The sequence below is a fragment of the Armigeres subalbatus genome, unplaced genomic scaffold (assembly GCF_024139115.2).
Source record: "Armigeres subalbatus isolate Guangzhou_Male unplaced genomic scaffold, GZ_Asu_2 Contig403, whole genome shotgun sequence".
Lineage (NCBI taxonomy): Eukaryota > Metazoa > Arthropoda > Insecta > Diptera > Culicidae > Armigeres > Armigeres subalbatus.
In genome coordinates, this window is record NW_026943155.1 from 8893 (window position 1) to 17155 (window position 8263).

Sequence of the window (8263 nt, forward strand, 5' to 3'; positions counted from 1 at the left end):
AATCTTTGGATTTCACCGGAAAATTGCTCAAATTTTTTTAAGGAATTCGTTTGGATTTCTAAGAAAAATTCTTTGTACAGTAGTCATTCGATAACTGCAATTCGATAGTTGTAATAGTTTTGCAGTTATCGGACCGCAGAACTTCAAAACGATGTCAAAGTCGATTATAGCTGCATAAAAGCTCTGTTCAGTTAGAATCTGGAATAATTTATTGTGTTTCACCGGCACAGAAAGTGACCCCTGTAAGAATTATTTTACAGCGGTATGTCTACCTAGACGCCCACTTTCTGTGGTATAAATTTCATGGTGTTTCGTGCAGCGAGTCAAAAATTATTACAGATGGAAGCCGAGAGGAGAGAAAAAATTCTGCACACCCCCGTTGATAATTCTGCTCATCGACGGTGGAACCTATGTCAAAATGGATTTAGGACAGCTTCCTGGCCAAAAAATCAGCATGGTGACGGCACAAGGAGTTGTTCCTGCCAGATTAAGTTTGCTTTTATGGACAAATTTGCCAAAAAAAACTGATGATTTGGCGAGAGATATGCAGCTGCAGAGCAAAGACCAAAGTGTTCGTGGCGAATAAGACGATGGACTCTAAGCTGTACAAGGAAGAATGTCAAAACACCGCGGACTAAGTTTCATGAAAGCCCATGAAGGTCCCGTGAAGTTTTGGCCAGATTTGGCGATTTTCCACTATAGCCGGGAAGTCATCCAGTTGTACCGCGATAATAACGTAGATTTCAACAATAAAAACATAATCCACTAAACTGCCCGCAGTTCCGGCCCTTCGAGACTAATAAAAGTGGATAAACAGCTCGGGACGCGACTCTGATGATCAAAATGTGGAACAAATGTGCCAAGGAAGCTGTCTCCGGAGGTATACAGCGTTTGATGAGAGGAATAAAGAAGAAAGTGCGAATTGTCACTAGAAAATTAGAAATTATTTGCATTTACACGTTTTCCTTAAAGTACAGTAAATAACCTTTGTTTTGATGTATTAACTTTATTTGTATGTCAATCCGTTAACTAGATACAGATGTTTTATTATTCCGGATTCTAAATGGACATAGCTTTACAGGTGCACTTCTATTGCATCTGACGTCGACTGACAGCCATTTGATGTCTAGAATGTGTTGCAGTTATCAAACGGCATTCGCACACTGAAACGTAAACACGTTGCAGTTATCTAACGACTAGTGTATTGTCCATAAGAAATTCTTTGGAAATTCTATTGGCTGAAATCAAGGTACGGCAGAACTGGTCGTTTGGCCGAAAAAGTAGGGAAAATTACAAGTCGTTTGGTCGAAATGGTCATTTGGTCGAATAGGTCATCAGCCCGTAATGCCGTTTCGCCAAAATGGTCGTTTGACATAATGGGGCCATTTGGCCGAAAATGTTGTTTGGCCCAACATATGGCCAAATGTCAATTACTGAGCGGAAAAATATGGTCAAATATTTCCACTGGTTTTGGGCAAATGACATTTACGACGAAATGGTCGTAAAAAATCATTGTCTGAAATTTTGCAACCTCTCTACCCTGTAAATCGATTTAAGCCAAAATTAATCTAACCAATTCCCATTAAATCGATTTGAACGTATATCCGAAACTGTTATCAGGTCGAAAATGGTTTGGTCGAAAACGATATATAGCCGAAAGGGACATTCGGTAGAAATGGTCATTTGACAGAAAGAGCCATTTGGCCCGAAAATGTCCTTTCTGCAAAACGGCCCTTTCGGCCAAACGACATTTTCTGCCAAATAACCTATTCGGCTAAATGACTTCATAGCAAAATGATCAATTCAGCCGTACGACTCTTTTTGCAGAAAATGCCATTTACCCGAAATGGTTGTTTTAGAGAAAAGACATTTATGGTCAAATGATCTATTCGGTAAAACGACTTTTTCCACTGAACGACATTTTTCAGTCAAATGACCTATTAGGGCAAACAACTTTTCCGGTCAAATTACCAGTTCAGCCGAATGTTCGTTTCGGATGTATACATTTTTTGTGAAACCATTTTCGACCTGATAATAGTTTCAGATAAACGTTCAGTTCGGCTCGACTAAATGGAATTTGGGTAGATGACATTTGTCTCAAAGGCCCGTATCGACTTAAAAAGTAGAAAGGTTTCAAAGGTTTGTTCAATTGTCATTTGACAAAAAGGCCATTTTGCCAAACGAGTGGTCATTTTGACCATATTATACATTCAGTAATTGTCATTTGGCCGTATGCCATATAATATTTTCGGCCAAATGTTCAAAAGGCATTTTCGCCCAAAACAGCTTTCTTTCATAAAATCACTGCCGGGCAGTGGGAGATGGGATTGAAACACGCACACACACACAAATGGTCAAAAGGCATTTTCGCCTAATGACTTCGGTGGCCAAACAATCGTTTCGGCCAGACGACTTGTTAGCGCAAACGGCTTTTTCGGCCAAATTACCAGTTCGGCCGTCTGGTGATTCCGACCAATCGAATTTCCCAAGAATTTCTTACGGACAATGTAAAAAAATTCCTGTAGAAATCCAAAGAAAATCCTTACACATTTTGAGCGATTTTAAAACCAAATTCTTTTTTATTTTAAATTTTGAACAATCTTTCGCGGAAACTTTGAATTATTTTCAGTGGAAACTCCGGAAAATTTATCCCGATTCTCCCACGGATACTCTGTGAAATTTCCTTTTTTAACGATGGCTATGCCAAACTTTTCTTCTTCTTCTTCTTCTTATTGGTATTACATCCCCACACTGGGACTAGACCTGTGCGCCGCCGCGCCGCGCCGCCGCCGCCGACACTAATTGACGTACGCTGACGCCGGTCATGGTGTCGGCGGCGCGCCATACGCCGGTTGGCTCCACGCCGCCGAATTTCGTGTTTCACGCCGATGTTTGACCAACACAAAAATCACATAGTGCGTTCGCATCTACCGATGGGGCACGTGACCCACCAAATTAAACATTTCCTTCACTCTTTTTTGTAATTGCTAGAATTGTTCTGAAAAAAAAAATGTTTCAATTTATTTCGATAAACAATTCCCAAAGAAATTTCTTGGTTTTAATCTTGCGTTTATTTGGCTCAATTGCCATTTGGTGTTATGGAGCCGGATTTTTTTGTACAACTCATTTTACAATTCCTGCTAATCTTCTTATAACTAGAGTTAGTTTGGGTAACCGACGTACACGCGGCTGACTAGAGGTTAGGGATTACAAATATTATTTCTTGGTTTTCTTGAAATAATTTCCAGGAAGTCCTGGAGGAAGTTCTGAAGGAATATCTGAAGAAAATTCTTAGAGCCTTGAGGAATTTCTGGATTGATCTCCGTTGTAATTTCTGGAGGATTATCTGAAGGAATCTCTGGAAAAAAATCTGAAGGAATTCTTTGAGGAATGTCCAAAGAAATTCTTTAAGAAATTTAATAATGTCGGTAATTCCTTTAGGAGGTCCTTTGGAAATTGCTCTAGGAATTCGTATGAAGATATCTGAAAATTCGTCCTAGAGTTTTGGAAGGAAATGGCGTTGGAAATTCCGAAAGAATTACTAGATTAATTTCCGAGGGAATGGAATGTCTTATGGAATACCTGGAAAAATTCCAGTGGAGTTGTTGAAATAATGTCCAAAGGAATTTTTTTTAAAAGTATGTATGTGTGTATGGTGGTATCTTGTCTTGCTCTGCATGCGGCTCCACCTAATAGTACAATCGAATTTAATTACCATTCCGCGTTTAATGCACTTCTGTGTAAAGGAGGTGGAGGTGGCGGACCCGTAAGCAGAGATACTTACGTGAAGCCCACGGGATAGAAAGAATATCTTTTCAGCAATGTAATCAAACAGACTAATAAATAGATTCGCAATCCTTTTTGAGCTTTCCGAAGCACGGGTTCTTTGAGGGTCACGTCGAATCCATTACAACTGTGGGGAAGTGTACCCATCTACATGAGTAGAAATTATTAAAAGTATTCCAAAATATAATTTCTGAAAAAATTCCTGATGGAATGGTCAGTATGAATCTTATAATATTTTTTGAAGGACTTTCCAGAAGAATTTCTTAAGAAATTTCTTAAGGTCCTAAGAAGTTCCGAAGCAATTCGTGAGGGGAATTTCAAAGAAAAGCCTGGTTTCATTTGTGGAGATTTTTTTAAAGGACTTCCTGAAGAAATTCTCGATCGGATTCCTAATGGAATTTTTGAAGGTATTTTAGAATGAGTTTCTCGATGACTTACCGAATTAATTCCTGAATATTTTTCCTAGGAAACTATTTAAGGTATCTATGCAAAAAAAATCTGTAGGAATTTTCGAAGTAACTCGTGCAGTAAATTCCCAAAGAATTCTTGAGAATACCGAATATCTGGATATTTTGGGAGTTTTTCTTGGCATGTAGTCTTGATTTTAGAGCCAAAACTGAGTTTGTTTTACTACTTTCCGGACTTTCGAAGAAATTCCTGTAGGAATATAGGAATTTCTGTGTAAATACTAAATAATAGCTATTTGTTCGGAAAATCCATTAAACATTTCTTCGTAAATTACTTTCAGAATTCTTTCGGATATTCCTTCAGAAATTCATTTTTTTTATTCTTTATTATAGAGTTGATGTAACACTTTCGACTGTTGTGCTCAATTTTGTTTGACTATTATCGGCTCTTTCAGTCATATAAAGCCGCTGAAACGTTGATGCGTCTATTTTCCGACGTTTCGGTGTATATTTCACCTTCTTCAGGGACTTAGAGCCTACTTTTTGTTATATATGTGTAACGACATAACGTTGTCAATTAAACAGGTAGATGCGACATCACTAGTGCGCGGGCGATAAATTCAGAGAAGCTTTTATCGAAAGTGTAGGTGGGAAATAGCTTGAAACATTTCAGAAGCCACAGTGAAGTGCGAAAAAAAAATAGATTTGTGAACCTTAGTGGAACGCCATTGTTAATTGACAACGTTATGTCATACAAATACAGGTAGTAAACTATAGAGGACGGTTGTCGCTGAGGTTGCCTTTCTCGTTCCTAAACATGTTGGGTACATATCTGTCAAACCGTACTGAGTTTTTCTTTGTTGACATTTAGCACCCTTTCACCACCAGCAAAAGATGTTTCGCCAGTGACGACAGCGACAGTCTTCCTCTATAGTTTATTAGTTCTATTATCATACAGGGCACAAACATACCCAACAAAACCTCTAAATCGCTGAAGAAAGTGAAATATACACCAAAATGTCGGAAAATAGACGCAACAACGTTTTAGCTGCTTTATAAGACAGGAAGAGCCGATAATAGTCAAACAAAATTTATTATAGAGGTTTTCAGCCCTTGACTGGTTCACCTCTTTGAAATTCATTTAAAAATTCTGTTAGAAAATCTTTTCAGGTTCTCTTTCGGTTTAACTTCAAGAATTGAATCGAAAATTCCTCCAGAAGGTAATTTTTTTCAGAAGTTTCTCCAGGAGGTCCTTAGGAAAATCCTTCAATAAATTATACAAAATTAATACAGGAATAATTCCGGAAAGAATTCTAATTTGGAGGAATTTCGAAGAAATTTCCTAGGGTATTTGAGTGTTAAACTTATTTTCAATTTAAAAAAACATTTTAACAACGGTTCAAAAAATTAAAGGAATTTACAAACGAAATTTCCGAAGATTTCCCAAAAGAATTTCTGAAGATATTTCCGAAAGAATTCTTAAAGGAATTTCAAAAGAAATTTTCGAAGTTCTATCGGAATTTCTGGAAGAGTTGCTAAAGGAATTTCCGGAGGAATGTCCTAAAGAATTCCTATAGGAAATTCAGAAAGAATTCCTGGAGAAAGTTATAAAATAAAAATAATTTCCAGAGGGAAATTTTGAAAGAATACCAAAAATATCTTCTTAGAGTTTCCGAAGAAATTCTTTAAGGAATTACTGGAAGAATTTCTATTTTTTTTTTCTCCTGTTCAGGTGTGCCACTGCGACCAATTATTAGATCTATTGTAGCGTTATCTGTTTAAGTGCATATCGAATTACTCCAGTGCTATTGAGAAGCAATGCAGTATCGGTTTCGATACAGTTGTTGTTTTGTTTTCTCAAGACCACCATGACAAGGTCCCGCTATTTAGACCCTTCATAGAGAGCAATCCCATTGAAGGCGCGCCTATCAATAGGAAATCAATCCTTTCTTGAGAAGACAGAACAGTGATACTGTTTTGGCCATGCATCGGAGCCCTAGCCACATCCTTGTCTTGCTTCTAGAATATCACCAATAAACAATGAAACCCGGGATTTAGCTCTGTCTACAAGACCATTTCAAGCAAGAGAATTTGTTCAGTAATAAGAACTTCCGTGTGTTCCTCTCACTACCATTGTTCACCAGTTCAAGAAGAGTTAGTACGTATTTAAACCCCTAACTCGATTTTTCCAGCAGTCAGTTCAGCCTAGGACCGGGTACCGAGGTTTTTAACTAATTGCTTGAAAAGTTGTTTCCGCTGCATACAGTTTAGCCTCAAACAAGAGGAATTCGAGTCTTTCAACTGTCTGCAAGGTAACACTAATTATATTTTATTTCTGAGACTGCTGTTGGTAGCGAGGACTAAATACGATGAATCCTTAATTACCACAACTTATTGCCCTAGCTAGAAAAATGGAAAAATAGGTTAGGGCTCTGTTTGGTAGATCTTACACCGCAACACACTACGTCAAAGTGATCTACCGTGTTACGGGAAAAGAATTTCTATTAGAAATTCCTAAAAGAAATTCTTGAAGGAATTAAAAAACTAAATCAAATTCCGAAGGATTTCTCCTAAAAGTATTCCCGTAGGTATTCCGATGGAAATTCATGAAAGAACTTTTGGAAAGAATTTCCGAAGCAATATTCAAATAAATTTTCAAGGGAATTCTTGGGGAGAAAGTTCTGAAAGAAATGATAGGCTGATTAGTTTCCCGAATTTCTTTTTCGAATTTTCTGAGAAATATCTTAAGGAATTTCCAAACGAATTTGTGGACTTATATCTGAAGTACTTTCCAGTGAACTTATGTGCTGTGATGCGGTGATATCCTAGTGGAGGATGTAATGTAAAGTTTAGCATGTTCACCCTATCAGTCTGTCTGTAGCTAGCAATTGTACAAAAACCCTAAAATTCAATAAAAGCATGATAAGCCTTGCTACGTGATTTTTTTTCTCATCCTAAAATTATTCACGCCGATTCACGCCGCCGCCGCCGCCGTACATTGCTTACGGCGTGACGCCGCCGACGCCGCCGCCGCCGGTGTAAAAATGGCCTTACGCCGCCGCCCTTTTCAAATACTTCGGCGCACAGGTCTACACCGGGACAGAGCAGCCTCGCAGCTTAGTGTTCATTAAGCACTTCCACAGTTATTAACTGCGAGGTTTCTAAGCCAGGTTACCATTTTTGCATTCGTATATCATGAGGCTAACACGATGATACTTTTATGCCCAGGGAAGTCGAGACAATTGCCAATCCGGAAATTGCCTAGACCGGCACCGGGAATCGAACCCAGCCACCCTCAGCATGGTCTTGCTTTGTAGCCGCGCACTTTACCGCACGGCTAAGGAGGGCCCCTATGCCAAACTAATCATCTTAGTTAATCTAAATTGAGAAAGTCAACGTTAAAGAATCGCATCTTCCAAACACAACTTCCCGCGAATATTCTGATGTGATTCTCATGTAAAATCCGAAGAATTTTTCGGTGAAATTTTAAACAATTTCCCTTGGGATATCCAAAGAGCAAAAAAGAATTCATGGAACTATAAAGCAGTGGAAAATCTGAGAATAATTTGAAAAAAAGATATTCTGGAAAAACTTAAAATATTTTCAAAGGAAGTTGATCAGATTCTTCCGGCGAAATTCAAAAGATTGAAATGTCTTGAAAATATCCTAAATGACCGAACTACACTATTGGATGAATGTTCATTTCGGTCAAATGACGCTTTCTGGCAAACGAACATTTCGGTTAAAGGGCATATTCGGCCAATTGAGCTAGTCGGCCACCGTTATTTTCAGGCAAATGAACTGTTCGACCAAATGACATTTTTGGCCAACTAATCAAGCAACTTTTAGTCTTGTAGTCCACGGCCAAATGGTTTTCTTTTGCGTTAAAAAATTTAATTTCTACGAGAAATTTGTTTTTAGATTTAACGGCGAGTTTTTGAAATTTCATTCAATTTAAGTTTTCAAGAAAATCATTGGTATCTTCACGAAAAATTCTCTGGAATTTCAACGTGATGTTGTAGGGAACAATTAGGAAAAGACGTATAGTTCGTAATTTCATATCCTTTGAA